Source organism: Chinchilla lanigera, unplaced genomic scaffold (genome assembly GCF_000276665.1).
Source record: "Chinchilla lanigera isolate Chin_1 unplaced genomic scaffold, ChiLan1.0 scaffold00087, whole genome shotgun sequence".
Taxonomy (NCBI): domain Eukaryota; kingdom Metazoa; phylum Chordata; class Mammalia; order Rodentia; family Chinchillidae; genus Chinchilla; species Chinchilla lanigera.
Genome location: NW_004955488.1, coordinates 2,068,313 through 2,086,353, shown reverse-complemented (window position 1 = coordinate 2,086,353; position 18,041 = coordinate 2,068,313).

The following is an 18,041-nucleotide window of genomic DNA, read 5'->3' as shown; positions in this document are numbered from 1 at the left end:
AAATAATGGCTTTTGGGCCAACAGTTACTGCCATCTTTTCTGGGCCAGTCTTCTCTGGAGGCCCAGAGTTTCTTAGCTCTTGAAAGATCTGAATACAGTAACCTTCCCTCCTCGACTCCTCTGTAAGTCTTGTTCAGCTCACACATCCTGTTTATACAACCTATCTTCTTATTAGTGATACCATTTTAAAATATGAAATACTTTTTCTCTTCAGGAAGTGTAAAGACCTAAGTTGATATTCATATTGTCTAAAGTATCCTGAACCCAATAATAATGACAAAGTTATATTAACATTAATAATAGCATGTATTATTTCTATGATAATAATATGATATCTCTTTATTGCAAAAGGAGTTCATGAAAAAATGTCTACTTGAAGCTATGGAAAACAGTAAAGGAAAAGAGTGGAGGATGAGATAAATAGAAACATAATGAACATAACCAATTCAGGGTATTTGTAAGGGTAAGAAGGCTTTCAACACGTACACCACAGAGTACTTTGTAGCTTTCAGAGATATTAAGTGATATTAATTCAAGTATTGTTTAACTCTCAGAATACTAGATTCTAGTATTCATCTGCTGTCAGCTCACACTATAGCACATTGTGACAGTGTGCATGCTCACCTATAAAATTAAAAATAAAGGTCTAATACGTGTCTAAGGTTCATTGTCAAATCTCATGGCATTTTAAAAATACTTGCACTTTTAGTTTTCCATAATAATGGTATTGCCAGGAAACACTCGTTTCCTTGAAAAAAAGTTATGAGAACTTAGGGACATGAATCCTGTAATTCGAAAGGGCAAAGTCCCACCTGCCCAGAAGTTTACGATACAAGCTTGATTCAGCTATGTAATCATTTCTGATTGGGAAGAGTATTCCCCACCTATTGTCAATCAATAAATGTACTGTTGGGTCTAATATGTGCCAGACACAATGGCTGGTGGTACAGAGAAAATAATAAGGAATTCTAAACTTAGTTCTTTCTCTCGTTGAGTACAAAGTCTAGTTTGTGAGAAATACCTTACCCAACTCATCATACAAATAAATATAAAAATGCAGAGTGAGGGAATTGTTTGATTAAAGTGAATATAATCTTCAAAATTTTATTAACAACAGCAAAATATCAGACTGATGAAGTCTCTGTTGCTAAGGAAATTTTCCTGAAAAAGGTGACATAGGTAATAGAATTAAATAGTAATGAAATAATAGTGCAATTTTAATTATTAGAAAAATTAAAAAGACATCTGATGAGGAAGTAAAAAGCACAGCAGAAATGCTGATAAAATGACCCTTGAGTTCAAGGAAGGGGCAAAGAAAAGTGAATCTCAAAGATATCAAAGTGTACAACTAACTTGCTGTTTGGCATTGAGAGAGAGTGACTGTAAATCAGGTACAAAATAAATAGGAGTCCAGGAAGTAGACATAACAATTTAGAAAATGTGAGGTGGGAAAGAAGAAATATTGTCTTAATTCAAGAAAGAACAGCGATTAACTTAGAGCAGAGGGTCTCATCCCGGAGGACTGTGCCATTGAGGAGACATTTAGCTATGGTTTGTCACACACAGGGAGATGCTCCTGACATTTAGTCAGCGCAGGATAAAGATGCCACTAAATATCATATGTTGTACAAGGCAGCCTCTCACAATAATGAATTTTTTTGTTCAAATCAATAATATTTCTGACATTCTAAACCAGGATCTTGACAACTGGGCACTGAAGGGATATTCATAGAAAAGAAATACAGCTCAAGGAGTAACAGTATCTTTTTGAATTTAGAATAGAAACAATGAATATTATAGAATTTTTAACATACACAAGTAACAGTGTGAATTACATTTCTAAAAGATTACTTTGACTACTATTGAGAATGGGTTATAGCAGATGATAAAGAAATAGCAATTACTACAGGGTACTTAGTACCAATGAAAGTAAAGAGTCAGATTGGACAGATATTGGAGAAGGTTCTCTGTGACTGATTGCATGTAAGTTTAAGGACACAGAGATGTCTTCCATGGTTATTTGTGACTCACTGAAGAGCTGGTGTTGATATTTCCAGAACTCTGAGAGACTCGTATCCATGCCTGTGTGCAGCTCTCCCTGCTCATGTTCTCTTCCAGAAAATCAGACTGGAAGGTAACAGAACAAAATAAAATTTTGTACAGAAATTGAGAATGGTAATATTTAGATTATAGTTTCTTCAATTGCAAGAGAGAAAAATCCACTCATCTCCAGAAAGAGATTTGATTAAAATACATGGGTACCCTGTGTATACAAATATAGCTATTTTTCCCTCGCTTCTTTCTTTTTTTCTCTTTTCCCCCATCCCAGTTGTTCCTTCCTCTTTGAGCAGTTGCTTTCCTCGTCACAATATCTACTGTACTCTTCAGCTTGTATTCACTCTTTCACGTTCTTATGCTAGGGACAGTTGATGTGTAATGGTTTGATCAATTTTGCATGCCTGTATCTGGTTATCTGAGTAACTATTCTGAAGCTTTCTTGCTTATGCCTTTGCTTTTGTTACTTTGTTCTTGCTATTTTCTCTTTAAAATTGAAAGAAAAAGATATGTATATACAAGGATAGCTGAGATAAGTGTATTGCTGATGTCTACTGGTTTTATTGAAAGAAACAGATAATGCTTAAATTCTTTTTCTTGTTACTCTTGACCAATTTTTCATGCTTATACCTGGTAATTGGAACAACTAATTTGAATACAACAATATGCAATATAGCAATCACTGCTGAATTCCTAGTGTCTTGTTTAATGAATCTCTGTATTGTTTCTAATGTTTTTTCGTCACTTGTTATTGTCTTTAATGGTTTGATCAATCTTGCATTCTTACATCTGGTAATCTGCGTAAATTTGTTGAAGATAACAACATGTAATGTGACAGCCATTGTTAATTCCTATCATCTTGTTTTCAAATCCCGTATTGTTTTTATTGTTTTTTATTGTTCTGTTTGTGTTTTCCCTGTTGTTATTTTTATTGTTTTTTCATTTCTCTTTAAAATAAAAGTAAAAAAAAAATTATATGGGTATATATTTTAAAGCACCTCGTTCTTCATGCTTCTATTTACACAAAATGTTAGGTTACTGTCCCAATAACTTTTTTTTTTTTTTTTTTTTTTTTTTTTTTTTTGGTTTTTCTCCGGTACCGGGAACCAAACTCACGACCTTGCGCTTGCCAGGCAGGCGCTTTGCCGCTGAGCTAAATCCCCAGCCCCTGTCCCAATAACTTTTGAGTTTCCCTGTATGCAGTTTAAATAATTAATAAGGGAAGTTTTTAATATGTGTAAACTCCAAACTCTAATTCCCGAGAAAACCAATCTTGCTGGCTATTTGTGAATAATTTATTTATCTGTTACCTAATCAGTGGTACCTAGAATGGCTGAATCATGTGCACAGCCTATGATTGCTGTAGTCCGTTCCTTTTGGTGTGAATATAGATCTCATAAAAAAATGATTGGACTTTAGTGAGTTGCACAAAGTTAATTTCATAAGCCATTGGCTGGACATCAATATTTTTGGTATCTTTAAATAATATGAAATTAATATAATAAAATTATGCCTTGCACAATGAAAAAGAGCTTCCCTTTTCACGAGCAAACTTCTGATGTGTAATACCGGAAGATCTGTGCATGGAAGTCAAATCTTCCGGACATAAAGCCCATTTTACCTTAGTAAACAGCAATCAGTGAGAAGCACGGTTATTACTAAATGTCCATATTTTGTGTTTCATACTGCTTTTTTATCCCATTTCAGATCATTATGCCTGAACCTTTGTACTGTGGAGAAGGACATTCTTTAGTTAATCTTTCAATGAATTACCTCAGGCCTGACCAAGCCATATGATTGTTTGGTTCCGGAGGAAGTCTAGCAAAAGTGTTGGTGTAAAGGAAATGACTGCAGCACCTGTGTCTTTATGGAAAGCCAAGGACAACACTAGATGCTTTGCTGAGATATGCCCAAAGGAATGATAACATGATGGTTAACTAAGTCAAGTCTCACCCCTATGATAACTGAGCTGTATTGTTCTTGCTAAACCTGTTGATATCCTCCCATTTTCCCTGCTGTTTCCCTTGGTCTTTCTTGATGAAAGGTTATTGAAAATTGTAATCTGGGCTGCAAACCCCCTGATCCCAGAACTATCTCTCTCTTGTTTTTCTTTTCATCTGTGGGCACCTCATTCTCAGGACCCATACCCCAGACAGAAATGGAAAATAGACCAATATTATATCTACAAGTTAAATTACTATTTTTGTAAGGGCACCAACCAGCTCTGTGTAACTTTGATATGACATCACATATAGTCATCGGTGTCCTCAGAATTAATAATCAGAAACACCTGGGTAGTATCTCTGAGGAGGAATTTGCCAGTTGTCCTTGCATAATATAGTCAACTACAGACTTGGTTCTAAAGCATAGTGAGACTGCTAAAGCTTCTGCCTTTTTGAACAGTGGGGCAGAAAAATAATACATTTTTAAGAAAAAAAAAAAAGCATTATTTTGTGGGATGGCATACAAAAGTATTCAAATTTCATATCATTTCATTTAACTGAGAACAAAATATTTTGTTTACTACATCAAATATTAAACTATTTTGTTACCAAATAAATGAATATTGACTAGCAAGTGAACCTCCATATTTATTTCATAAAAATATTTTTAAAACTGACTTAGGACATTTAGATATTTGAGTCATAGTCTATTTGTTTTCAAAACTTTATCCTCCCCTATAAATAAAAATGAATCTATTATACATCTTACCAGGGATAGCAGAATTATGTAATGTGAATACATACTTAGAAAGTTTATATAAAACATATATGAAAGGTTTCCATGTGTCATACTTTACAAATATTAATTTATAAGAAAAAGCAGTGATGTATTTCATGAGTTTTCAAGAGAAATGGTTTTGTGCAATTACTGAATGCTGTTTTTATAAGCTGGATATTTGGCAGTCTTTTTCCCATCATTTTTATTTGCATCATTTTATACCCATGAATAAATCAATAATTCATAAATAGTGCTGACACCAGATATTTTCAGGTTTCATAAAACTGACTGCTATGCACATATTGATAGTATAATTTTATAATCACCTGCCATAAATTTGCTTTCCAATGTCCTGATTAAAGAAGTAACAAGTTTTCAAAAGTTTCAGTTTTATAAGGACCATCAAGCATATTGAAATATTTTCCTGAATAATCAGCTATTATGTTTAGATACTATGAAACTTTGCTTTAATTCTTCTTAAATATAGACTTGATGTAATTGCTCAATAAGCCAATCAAATTTATGATCTGAAAAGTCAAATTAACCCTTTTGTGTCTAAGGGTACAGCAGCAGCATTTTATCAATTTATTAAATTGCTTCTAAAGTAGAAGAGTAAATATGATTTCACACTGTATTACTTCATCCAGAGCTTTGTTTTGAACTGGTAGTATTGGGTTTATATTTTATTTCTGTCTCATCACTGTTTTTAAACTGAATTTACTTTAAGTACGACACTAGTTCATTTTTAATTTTATAAACCTAAAAATGAAAACAGAAAAATCCAGCAAGAATGATCTGACCTACTCCCTGAAGTCAGAGAATAATCTGAGAAGAAAAAGATTATTGGAATCAAAGTAGAAGAAAGAAAGAAAGTACACATGTCTCTATGTTTATGAAGCAGTAAAAACAGAAAGCTTTTCTATGATATCACTGAGACCATGATTCAGAGATAGATAGCTTCATAGGCCAGGTCTGTATCTTATTGGGGAAATTAGAAAATATATATGTCAGATATAAAGGCTCGTGCTATGCTGAAATATAGGCTAGCTCTCTGCTTCTTCCACTTGCCAGCCTTGGTATGCCTGCTATAATGTTCACAGCAAGAGCAGGAACTGTACATTTATAACATGTATAAATTCTAAATTGTGGGAATTACTTTTCTTCAGTTTTCTGTTCCTTCTTTTCTTCGTTCCTTTTTCTCTTTTTCCTTTTTCCTTTCTCACTTTCTTTTTCCCCTCTCTCTTCCTCTCTTTCTGCTTCTTTATTTCCATTGCCATGGGCTAATATTTTCTAAATGTGTGTATGCATATAAAGTAATAGATATGAAATTTTGTAACATATACAAACTATAGAGTAATTACAAGAATTAAATGTTAAATCATTAAAATAATGAGACAATTGCATATACAGCTGTTCACCAATTTAAGGAAGTGTTGTGATGAGAATAGTAAACACCAATGAACTTTTTACATTACCAAATATAGAGCCTTCCTGCTGGCCTTCAGCAATGACTCTAACAGTTATTCGCCAGTTGGTAGGCCTGTCTTGCTTATTAGTTCTATCTTGATCACCACCTTGTTGACAATTATTTTGACTTTCATTCTCAATTTCATCCTGAATGTTTTCTTCTTTACAAACAGGGACAAAAATAAATTAATAATTAAAAATTTCTTATTTTATTCTAAACAGTTAACTTCAAATACCTCTGTTTAGAGCCATGTTAGAAATAGTGAAAAAGGTTGATTTCCATGCCTCGTGGCTGACTTCCTAAAGTAGAATCCTCAGTGATAGGCTCAAGTCTATAATACACAAAGTTCTTAAGGTAAATTATACAGGTAGACAGGTGTGGGGTTCTTTACTAGAGAAATATATTACCATCCTCACTTACTGCTAAGTAATTTTACCAAATATAAATAAGAGTGAAAATATATTGACATACTAATATATTAGGCTTAATAAATATATTAGGAGAAAAATATATTAACATATTAGGCTTAGTAAATCTAAAGTATTACATGAAAATATCAACAACTTCAAAAGGACATAATAATCAATAATAAAATACAGTTGCCAGGGGAATGCAATCTGTACACAATAATGTGTATTTTAGATATAGTATACATATTATTCAGATTTATATAAATATGAGATTGGGGACTCTTAAAATTTAAATCCGTAGATCCCCAAAAGCCAAAACAATACTGAAAAAAAAAGGACAGAGCTTAAGGTCTCACATTTCCTGGTTTCAGAACTTACTACAAGGAAGAGTAATCAAATTTGTAGTTCCAGTGTAAAAACATAGTCAGCCCATGCAGATATCAAATAACGTTCACAAGGTCATAAACCTTATTTAATGGAAAAAGTATAGTCTTTACAACAAGAGATTTTAGGAAAATAGTGTTGTCAGATGAAAGAAGTTAGATGCTTATCGGACAGTTATATAATTAAATGAAGACAGAACAAAGAACTAGAATAGAGTGCTCACAAGTAATTCTATATATTTATGGTGAATTGTTATAAAAGACAAGCTTCAATAAATGGCACTGGGAAAGCTGCATATCCCACAAAAGAATGCAACTGAATATATATGACTTACCATATAAAAATCAATTTCAAATGGAACAAAAACTTACACATAAGACTGAAACCTGTAACACTGCCAGAAGAAAACATAAGGAAATAGTGTCCTGACTTTATCTAGGCAATGTGTGTTGGGCCCCAAAACAAAGGAAATAAAAGCAAAGAGACACACCTGCTGCAGAACAAAAGAAACAATCTATAGAATGGGAGAAAATATTTTCTAACTACACAACTGACAAGGGGTTAATACACACAATAGTAAATGCTGCAAAACAATGAGAAGAAAACAATAGGATTAAAAATGAGTGAAAGGCTGTGTTAGTCAAGTTTTCCCAGAACCCTAAGGAGGAGATGTCTATTTGGGTTCAGTTTTGGTGGTTTCGATCTGTGGGAAGATCGCTCCAGGGAAGAAATGGCATGGTGAAAGGAAATGGTGGTGGAAAGCAGCTCATGCCATGGCAGCCAGAAAGCAAAGACATAGGGAAGAGCCAGGGATGAGCACAGATCCTTTCAAGTCATGCTCCCTTTCTGCCCTGGCCTCCCTTTTAAACATGTGACTTATGGAAGAAATCCTAGATTTATAACATTATATTGAAATCTTTACCTTCCAAAAGAGTCATGTCCATTTCATTGTGCAAAATGCATTGAGTTCATTACTATGAGTCATCAAATTCTTAACAGTCCCACCATTGCTGAAAAGTCTTGGTCTTAAGTCCACTGATAATTTTAGCCCTGTAAAAATCAAAAGAAACCTAAATGCTTCCATTGTAAAATGGCACAGTATAAGCACTACCATTCCAAAAGGGAGAAATGAAGGGATAGAAATAAAAGAGACAAAAAGAAGACCCAATTTCAGCATGACAAACATTATATCCTGTAGCACTGTGTAGAGCACCCAGGGGAAGTTGTGGTGAAACGAGAATTCCAAAGTATATGTGTAACCATACCCCTGTGGATGGCATTGCCAGTTGCAGCAGATAAGGCCTCTCTCTTGAGTTGGATACATTCACTGCCTCTGGCTTTCTTTTGCAGACAATCTACAATATCTTGAGATCTCCAAATTCCTAAGGTTGTGACTCACCTCTGCCTTTGTTCTCACAAATTTATGCACTGCCCTCTCAAAAGTCTTTGGGACTGTGACCCTATGGCACATTTTTTACTGACCTCTCAAGCCTTTGTCTGAAATCTGGATGGAAGATTCCAAGATCCTACAACCCTTGCATTCTGCATACCTGGAAATCTAGCACCACGTGGAATATACCAACATTAGCCACCAGGTTGAGTAATGACTGTGTTCCCGTGAAACCTGGCTGCAGTTGCCTCTGAGTGCCTGGATGTCTTGATTGAGAAAATTCACAGCTGAAACAGAAGGTATTCTGGGACTCTCTACTCAGATGAATTATTTACTGTTTTGCACCCCTAATCTCGTGATGGGTGGGTTCTTGTAAATTTATGGGATGCCCTCAAGGCATCTTGTCCCTGTGCAAAATATTGGCTTCTATTTAATACTATATTTTTTAGTAATCATGCTCTTCTTTGCCAAATCAGGTGCTTCTTTTTTGGAAAAACTCCAGACTTTTCAAATAATTCAACTTGTTTATTGCTTCTAATTATCACTACATATCTGGCTAAAAACAGCCAGAATTATCTTTACCACAGTATGAACAGGGGGCTGTCTTGAAATTTCTCCTACCAGGTTAATTATTTTGTTAGTCTTAGTTTTATTTTCTCACAAAATCTCAGAAACTGGGAAAAATGTAGACTTTTTTTTCAAAGAATATCACACATATCCTCTAGCCCAACATCGGGGGAGTCTTTGTTTACAGACGAAAGCTCCATAGCTTTGCCATTACTTCCACAATTTCCATGCTATCAGTCTTCTGTTTTAAGCTCTAAACAATATTGCACTGTACAGAAAACACTGCTCTCAATATTTGGGAAATTCTCTTGCCTTCATCTCCGAACCATTTCAAATTCCAACTGCGGGGCTGGGGATTTAGCTCAGCGGCAAAGCGCCTGCCTGGCAAGTGCAAGGTCGTGAGTTCGGTTCCCGGTACCGGAGAAAAACCAATCAAATTCCAACTGCAAATCAGTTCCACAGGATTCTAAACCACATGCTTATGTACAGTCACAGTCACAGTGAGAATCCCCCTTCTTGTATGAATTTTCTGTGTTAGTCAACTTTCCTACCATTCAGATGCAATATCCATCACTTGCAAATAAAAGAAGATGTTTACTTTGACTCACAATTTCAGTGGGTTTACACTGTGGTAGGCTGTATGCCAGGCAGAATCAACGTAGTGAAAGAGCATGGTGCAAGAAAGATGTTCATGTCACAGTGACCAGGAGAAAGAACATGGATGAGACCCATACCAGAATACAGTGGTACCTCAGTTTAAGAATGCTCCTACACAAAAAACAAATGTGGTCTTCTTTTCCAGAATCATGGAATGAATTAAATTGGTGAATCAAGGTACTTATATACATCCATGCAGGTCATCTTAAAATAGTCTGCCCCTATTTACCTGGTCAAAACTCTGTATGTCCAACTTTTGAGGGATTTATTAGATGTAATCTGTAAAAGACCTATGTAGACATATGTTTGTTGGCCATTTTTACTTCTTCTGTGAAGTGTCTTTTCATTTCTCTTCTTGATTTGCTCTTTTAGTTTGTATGGTCTAACGCTTTTTGCTTTCTTTACATAGTTTAGATATCAGTTTTCTACTTCAGCAATACCTGGCAACACTTTATTTCCAATTTTTTATGTTGTCTCCTCACTCTGTGAATTGTTTCCTTTGCTGTGTAAATACTTTGTAGTTTGATACAAACACATTGGTTCATTCTTGCTGTTATCGCTTATAAAATTTGAGTTATGTTTAGTGAGTCCTTCCCTACACTTATGAGTATGGCTATAGTCCATGAATCTGTACACTGACATACATCTGGCCATTTTTCCTTTTAAGCAAATATATGAGCACTTGCAGTGCCTGATGTTCTGCTTGCTGTATTTCTCTTCACTACTGTACTTTAGGGACATCCTAGAAAGAGGTTGTCAAGCTACAGTTGTCCCGGTGCAGCTGTCTGCATGACATGTAGAACCATCCATTAACCAGACCTGACGCTTCTCTTCTCCTGACAGTGCATCATATGCTACACTTCACAAGGCCTTAGTCATATGCTGGGTGACAGAATGCTAATACAGCAAAAGCAGGAACCAGGAGCATTTGAGCAATTTCTTCATGTATCTTACTTGTGCCCACCAGACCAGTTCAGGCTCAGTCATGTATGCATAACTTTCATTTAGTGATGGTCTGTTGCTGTGCATGTCTATCTGTATGATGTGGTGGATCAGGTAATACGCCGCTTATGACAGGCATCTCAGGTTGTGTGGGAAAGTGATGTCACATGATCAAGAGTTCAATTTCCACTAATGCTCAATAAGAATCCAAAAGCTGCTTTTCATAGGGAAAGTAGTTGTCTGCAGATGATGGCAGAGCCTTGATCCAAAATCCTAAAGGTCTCCACTCTGATTCATCTCTGGGGGCCTGCCAGGAATTCCAAACAGCATCCATGTCTGCCACTGACACCTTACATGTCATGGAATCTTCTGGATCATATGTCCTCATTGGGAAAAGAGCCAGAACAGCCATCTAGACCTGTTGTGGAGCCTTTTATGTTTTGGGATCTACTGAAAACTAACACTTTTCTAAACCACTTGACAAATGGACTGGAATAAAACACCTGAGTGAGGAATGTGTTGCCCCAAAAATCTAAATAGGCCCACTAGATGCCGGGCTTCTTTGTTTGATTTAGGGGTAGTTACTAGCAACAACTTCTCCTTCACCTTAGAAATCTCTGCATGTCCCACACCACTGTCCTTCTAGAAATTTCACTGAGGTAAAGGGACTTTGAAATATATTTGCATTTATTCTTCATTCTTTGGCTCTCAAGTGCTTTATTAACATATCTAGAGTGGTTGGAACCTTCGCTCACTTGGTCCAACAAGCATAATATAATCAATGTAGTGGAACAATGTGATACTTCATGGGACAGAAAAAATATCAGGATCCCTGCAAATTAAATTATGAAACAAAGATGGTTAACATAAGACTGAGGTAGGACAGTAATAGTGTATTTCTGGCCCTTCCAGTTGAAAGGAAATATTTTCTGGTGGGCTTTATGGACAGGTATGGAGAAGGCACTTGTCACATCAATGGCTGAATACCATGTACCAGGAGATGTGCTAATTTGCTCAAATAAGGAAACCACATCTGGTATAGCACCTGCAATTGGGGCCACCATTTATTTGAGTTTATTATAATCTACCATTATTCTCTCATACACATACACCTTCTGCATAGACCAAATAGAATTAAATGAATATATTGTGGGAACCTCAGTCACCTTGTATCTTTCAATTCCTTCATAGTGGCACTAATCTCTGTACTTCTTCCAGGGATGTAATATTATTTTTGGATTACTGTTTTTCCAGATGAGAGCAACTATAATGGCTTCCATTTGGCATTCCAACCATAATAAATTTCATATTGTATGTTAGAGAACCAATTTTAGGATTGTGTCAAATACTATAGCAGTATATCTATGCCAATTATGCATTGTGAAGCTATGTGGGTAACTACAGAGTGAATTCAGGAACCTGCTGGGCCCTCTGTGAGTTGGGACTGTATTAAAATTCCATTGATCACCTAACCTCTATATGCCCCTACTCTCACTAGAGGACATAGTGATGTGTTAAATACCATGGAATTACAGTTATTTCAAAACCAGTGTCCCATGTTTCCCAAAATGTGTGATCATTTCCCTTTCTTAAATGAAGCTATCCTCACTAAAGTTTCCTTTATGGAAGGATGGGAGAAAGATTGACAATATTTGTTTTTGGTGAGGCATCAGTTCCTTCCTCAAGAGGACCTGGCCATGTCTTCATTTACAGGTTTCTGTGTCTATAAACTGGATGAAATCTGAGAATAGGGGCCATTATTCTGTTATCATGATTTGAAGAAAATTTCCATTTATCTGCCCTTAAATTTTTACAATTATATAAATATAGTAAAAATTTAGCAGATTTCTTATCTGTTTCACTTTCTGGAGCAAAATGTCTAATCAGCCAGTGTCATAGGTCTACTTTTGTCAGACCATTGTCGTCACTGTTTTGTTTCTCCCTTCCATTCTTGTAAGCATGTGAACCTTATTTATAGAGTTTGACTGCTGTTATTTGACTCCTGCCACTCCATGATTTAATTGGACCTATTACCCTTAAGTTTCCCAGTTGAATAACTGCAGTTCTCACTGTAAGGTAAAACAGAGAACAACACATAGAACAGTGTCAGAACTCTTGTCCAGTGCTGGTGATCTTCTTACAAATCCTTTTCTTAAAGTATTAGTCAACAGTACATTTTCTGGATCATCACAATGTGGAGGAATAGGTTTGACAATGCCAGTCTACTCCAGCATTCCTATTTCCCTAAGCATTTGAATCTCCACATGTACAGTAAGCCAAGGAACATTAGGCATCCCTAACTCATACATAGTGAGTTATGTTTCAATTCATACTTCTGCCCATCAGACAAATAAACTTTTAACACTTTTTAAACTCAACCAGTTGTAAGTATAAATTCAGAATGTTTAGTTAGTGGACCTGTATTGACAAAATCTACCTTACCCAACTGTATGTTTTCGTCAACATTATCTCACAGCCTTACAGTCCTTTCCCATGCTTGTTCATCAGACTTCTGCTTATAAGGTTGAAAAGCTCAAGAAGTTCTTTGAGTGGGCCTCCTTGTGAGTCATACTTTGTTTTAGAGTTAGAGGCAAAACCGTGGGTGAGAAGAGTGTGTCTGGAAGAGAATCACCATTAACATGCGTAACTAATTTCATCAGACAACACAGGATTACTTTCCTCAGCTAGGGAAGGAGAAGCCAATGCTACAGGTAGAAGAGGCAGGGATGCCTCCACCACTGAGGATGGAGAAATTCTTTCCTCTAGAAAAGTAATTTCATGAGGCTTTTGGAGCTCATTACCTCTAGCCTCATCAGGATTCTCCCAAATGTCTCCAAATCAATTTCTGGGAAGTCATTCCTTTCCTACCATCAGTGCCCTCAGTTGTACCTCAAATAATAGAGGCTAAGCACAAAATTTACACTGTATAGTATTTCAATCAATGCAATTATGAGGGTTTATGGTTAGGTTTCTGCAGTCTCAGCCATGCAGTGAATAAAAAGAAGATTCTCTTTCGGGAGACATTTAGACGCTTTTAGATTCTTTATGGGTATCTGGAACTGGGAATTTGAATCTTTCAGCTCCTCATTTTCCTTTATTAATTTGTCTTCACACTTAGAAGACTTTTATGATTTTATGCATTTTTGGAGTTCATGATTTGCCTTTGCTCATTTGTCTAAAGATGCTAAACACAACCAACCTGCATCATTTTATTTTTCACTGTGCAAAAAATATTCAAAAGTATCATAAATGAAGTCACTAAAGTCCTTGCCTCTCACGAGTGGTGAATTAAGATAATCACATAGATCTACACTGAATATTATTTTAAACAACTCACACCATGGACTATCAACTCACACCATGGATCACTGTATTATCAGAAGAGACTAGGGCAGCTTTAGGTGTCAACAAATTAGAGAGCCAATCACAGAAACCGCTAAACTCATTAAAGAAATTTATCCTTACAATTCTGTTTGTCTACAGCCACTCCTGGTACCAAAATCTATCTGTATCAGTTGGTGTTCACTAGAGGAAATATATATATGAGTGTCTGCAGAGTCAGATGGGGAGAAAAGTGAAAGGGAGAAGGGTAGTCTGCACACTGGAGATCTGATGAATCAATCAAAAATCAAAGGCATGGAACTCACTGCAGTCTCATATGAGTCCATGTCAGGAAACTGAAGGGTCTGCACCAGAAAGCTGGAGGTAGATGTACATAACCAACGGTAAGGACTCGAGCTCCTCTGAAGGTGCAGAAAGGTATTCTCCCTGTTCTTTGCTTTTATTACATCAGGCTAGAAACCATCTCCAGAGTGGGTCTTCCCTTTCTATAAGCCTATCATCCAGACACTCTAAGCACTCTGCTAAACCAAATAGTGTGGTATTGCTTGTTCAAGTTGACACCACAGTTAACTATCACATCCAGTAAGAGTCTTTAAATAGCTACATTAATCAGAACACAAAGAACATAAGGCCAAAAGGAGTAAAAATACTGTAGCATTACCTAGAAATTTACAAAATAAAATTTATTCCAAAAGAAGATGAAAGTATACATAAGAAGAGAATAGAGGAAAAACATCAATGTATAGTACAGAAAAAAATGAAATTAGCAATAAAATATACAGAAGGGTTGAAATAGTAAACAAAAGAAAACAAAATTAACAGCCTTTTCAGAATTTACTACAGTTGTGACACAAGTAAGCTAAAAATAAAAGCATTGAAAATATTTTAGAATAATTGAAGGTATTAAAAAATAATAAATGTAAAACTGACCTCAATGAAGGGGTAAAAAGAAAATAGTGGGAAAAGAAGAGAAAATTTCTATTAAAATGTAAAGACAAAACTAAGCAGATATTTGAAAAAATATTGAAGCAAAATGATAAATTATTAAATAAGTTGATGAGGGGCTGGGGATTTAGCTCAGCAGCACAGCGCCTGCCTGGCCAGAGTGAGGTTGTGAGTTCGATTCCCAGTACCAGAAAAAAATCGATCAATCAATCAATCAATAAATAAATAAGTTGATGAAAGGCAGAGAGTAAATGGAAAAGTGATGAAAAATACAAAAGGTTTTTCATAGAAGAGGTGTTTTGTTGTAGACCGTTTTCATGGGCATGTGTTTGTTTTCTCCAGATGCTGTCTGTTTGCCCAGGGTGATTGGAAGTATCCAAGCCACAGGACCCACCAATAGGTGTTTGGGGTCATAGAGTATGCTTGACGAATGGAGCACACTCACTTCACAGATCTCAGACTATGAATCTGGAGGATGTAGATGGGAATCAGACTGCAGCCAGCCCTCTAACCTGTGCAGCTCCTGAGTTATAGGAGCTGTTTGGAACAGGTAGGAAACACCCGTGCAGGTAACAGGCCTCAGCAATTATGCCAGTTACTGTGGCAAACATTCTAGCAGTTGATTTTGCATACAGAGTTCTTGCCTTACAAGATCTAGCCAGGCAGGTAGACATATAACACACTCCCAGCTCACAGGCTGCTGACTGTGAGTTCAGAAGGCTACTTGAACACTTTAATGTACTTTATTATACAAGGTTCTAATTTGTTACATGATTTCAGGCTTGGTTTTATAAACTACCAAATGTCTTGTTATGTTGTTTATAAAATTAGTGATTAAGAATTGATAACATTTTGGGAATGGCATCTGAGCAGGAAACATTTAAAAAATTAAACCTGATTTCAACTGTTTGTCTTACTCTCTGAATTTCTTAGGCATTGCGGTGAAATACAACCAATACGCATTGCTTTTGCAAGACATTCTCTGCTCCAAATCCTGGATTCGCTTATTTATGACCTTGGCTAAGTCATGTAGATGCTTTGAAACTCATATTCTCTTTGCTTTTCTCTCCCTCAAGTTTTTACCAGAACACCTGGCCAGTTGTCAGTGGTAAAGAAAGTACATCTTGTTGTTGTCTTTCTTAAAGAGCAAGAACAATAAAAACAGTGATACAGAACTTGTAAGAAGATAGTAGGAGAGTAACAATGGTTAGTACATTGCACATTGTTATCTTCCAAGTAGTTGCTTAGATTACAAGACATAGGCATGAAAAATTGACAAACAATATAAGCACAAAACCTTTCTTTTCAATGACCTAATAGAATTTAGTAGTATATCTATCTTAATTATCTTGTGTGTGTATACATATATAGATATATGTTTTTTTTTCCTTTTCCCTTCCTTCTATTCTCCTTTGCCCCATCCCACATACTTTACTAGTAAAGGTGCGTTTTGATTCACGGCTCATAGAGGTTTCAGTCCATAGTAAGCTGGCTCTTTGGCAGAGCAGCATGACAGAGGGGAATGACAGGGGAAAAGCACTCACGGCACATTGGCAGGAACAGGATATAATGTGACGCAGACAGAGATGGGAAGAGACTGCCGAGCCACACTCCCAGTGACCTACCTGCTTCAACCATGTTTTACCACTCAACCGTACATTTAGTTATAATTTTATCACCCCTTTATGATCCAACCACCTCCCCAAATTACTACCCCTGAGGGCATTAGGCTTTGAGGGTAACATCTAGATGCCTAACATAACAACTTTCTAAATGCTTACATTGTTTTTCAAAACTTCATGTAGATCTAATGTCATAAAATCATTGATAGATACGTAATTATCCAGGGCTTGCTATTATTTGTATACTCAGGAACAGTCAATATTTCATTGGAATTAAAAATAGAGAATGATGTACAAAGTCAAGATCAGAACTTGAACTCGCTGAGTAAACATTCTGAGCCTATATCAAAAGTGTATCTAGGCATGTCTTGGAAAAGACAAGAGAAGGAAGAGTAATGGTAAGGACAGAAGGGCAGGAGAGAAGGAGGGTAGATAGGAGGGCAGAAGAGAGTGAAGGAAGGAAAGCAAGGGAGGGTCCACTCACAAAGGTTTAATTCTGGGAACTCCTGACTGGATTCTTAATTACAAAGAATTTTTAACATAGCAGAAAAAAATGGTGGGGTCGAGCGTGTAGCTCAGTGGTACAGCACCTTCCTGGCAAGCATGAGACCCTGGGTTCGATTTTCAGTACAAAAAAAAAATGGTGGATCAAATGCTTTAGTCAGAATTTGAAATGTACAAACATTAACTTGGACCAGGACAGAAGCAACAGGAGGGAATTGGCTACATAGTAGGCTCTGTTAGTTCACCACTGCCTCTTGATCGGCGGAGAATAACATTTAGTCAGTTGCTTTCCTGTGCTTTCCATAATGAGTGAGGAATTAGTGACATGTTAGGAAAGGTAAAAGAGGAATAGGTTAAATATTTCCTGTAAACACATCAACAAATAACATAACTAACACCCCCAAACATCTTGTATCTTTCATTAAAATTTATTTGTCAAAATATTTATTTTGCAAAAAGACTTTGTGAAGCAGTTTAGAATTCCGAGAGAAATATCTCAAATTATTTTTTGATTTTTATGTCTTTTCTTTAATTAATCAACTGAATTAAGCATGCACTGTGCAATATGCTTCTTCTATCCATAGTTTTAATTTTGTTCTTATGATCCAAATTTCCCCATTTGCATTTACACAGTGTTATGGTTTGGGACTAGATGTCCTCCCAAAGCCTCATGCAGTCATGCGATAGGCTTGTAGAGTTTTCTGATTGATCCATGGACTGGGATTATGGGTGTGAGTGCTACACTTGCCTTAGGGTGGGTAGCCTGCATACAGTATAAGGAAAGGAAAGAGCCTTGCTCTCTGCACTCCTCCATTTTGCTCTCCTTCCTTTTGCTGTCTTCTGCCACCATGAACTGTTGTCCTCTGCCGTGGACAACTCTGCCTTGGAGCCAGCTGATAATGGACTGAAGCTGCCACAAGCTATAAACTAAATACAAAGAGAAGGGAAAGAAGGAGAAATTTTGTATGTATGTATATACAGGATAGTTAACATGGTTGTTCTTCTGTCTTCTATTTCTATGCTGAAAGAAACTG